The sequence below is a fragment of the Cyprinodon variegatus genome, unplaced genomic scaffold (genome assembly GCF_000732505.1).
Source record: "Cyprinodon variegatus isolate N-32 unplaced genomic scaffold, C_variegatus-1.0 Scaffold1589, whole genome shotgun sequence".
In the NCBI taxonomy this organism is placed as follows: domain Eukaryota; kingdom Metazoa; phylum Chordata; class Actinopteri; order Cyprinodontiformes; family Cyprinodontidae; genus Cyprinodon; species Cyprinodon variegatus.
The window spans coordinates 23,672-25,048 of NW_015152042.1; the positions used below are offsets into that span (position 1 = coordinate 23,672).

General features: G+C 44.7%; 1 protein-coding gene across 3 annotated transcripts in view; it reads left to right on the forward strand.

Moving 5' to 3' along the window:
* The first annotated feature begins 386 nt into the window (after positions 1-386).
* Positions 387-1,377, forward strand: part of LOC107104011 (serine/threonine-protein kinase Nek6-like) — a 26,406-nt gene continuing 25,415 nt past the window's right edge. For 2 of the 3 annotated variants that reach the window (XR_001482217.1, XM_015403897.1), the window contains exon 1: positions 387-579. The gene's annotated coding sequence lies outside the window, so the exon portion shown is untranslated. The remainder of the gene's footprint in view (positions 580-1,377) is intronic. The other variant, XM_015403896.1, reaches the window with a different exon arrangement.

Sequence of the window (1,377 nt, forward strand, 5' to 3'; positions counted from 1 at the left end):
GATGGATGGATGGATGGATGGATCAGTATCTATAACAACCCAAACACACAGGATTTCAGAATTAGACTTTTATTGTGGAGTAACTCAGTTAGTAACTCAGTTACTTTTGGGAGAAGTAACTAGTAACTATAACTAATTACTTTTTCAAAGTAACGTGCCCAACACTGTACATTCTACCTTCACAATAAAAGCTTACATTACATGAAGGGAAGCAGTCATATTTCCACCATAATATATTCTATTTTCTATAAATGAAACCATAAACCGTTAGATTTGGATGATATTTTCAGTTCTAGAAAAAGGTCTGATTAAAAGCAGGGGGCGCTGTTGTCCCTCTGCGCTCAGACTGGGTCTCTGGCATCACATGTCGGAACTGGCAGAGCTGCGACGTCTGACCCAGTTTGGAGGAAGCGCTCTTTGTCACATTTCCTCCCGTCAGAAACTCATCTCATTCAGAAACCAGCGTGGCGTGGCGCGGCGCGGCGTGGGGCGGGGGAGAGGGACCGCAGCCACGCGCACAGACTCTGCAAGTTTAGCTGCTGCCACACCGGGTTCTGGTTCAGGACGGGCTCCTCTCAGGTAAGACCTGCAGGGATGGGGACTTCAGGGAGGTGTCTGACTGACAATCTGCAACAGCAGCTCCTCACCGAGGAGGAGCAGAGGGAGGAGGAGGAGCAGAGGAGCGCTGCCAGCAGGGCGCGTGCTGTCTGTCTGAGGTGATCAGCGGGATTATGGCCCCACAAAGTCTGGTTGTTTACAGGAAACTGGTCCTGTGATGCTGCAGGCGCCTGATGCAGACCGTGGATGTCCTCCATGCTGCTGCTCTCCTCTTCTTGGTGGTTTAGAGGGAATCCTGTTAAAGTTTGGTTTGCTCTGAAACTGATCTTTACCTGAGTGACGTATCTGACTGATTCTGGCCTCACCTTTACAGCTGCTGGGGTCCATTAGGTCAGGATGGTCTGGATCCTCAGAGCAGCTTTCACAGTCTGCTGTTTCACCAGCAGAAACATCCAGAAAATCATTCATAGACTGTATGTATGATAAAGAAATGATACAGATAGATTAGCAAGGAAACAGAGAAAGGAGAAAACTAAATATGTTAGATGAAAAATAAAAACCTCACTAAGGAAACAGAAAAAAGCACAAATAATAATTCCATATTGTAAAATCTTCAATATTAAAAACATGAATCCAGACACATGACAGAACTTAATTAGAACTTGATAATTGGCCAGAATATAAGATCATGGTTGATAAAGTAGTTTATATCAAACGCTGTCGTTTTAATTTATTAAAATATGAGTAAAGATCTTCTCAGGTCAGAATGAACAGATAAACATCAGTCTGAGCAGAGGAGCCTCACTGTGGGAGGAGCTG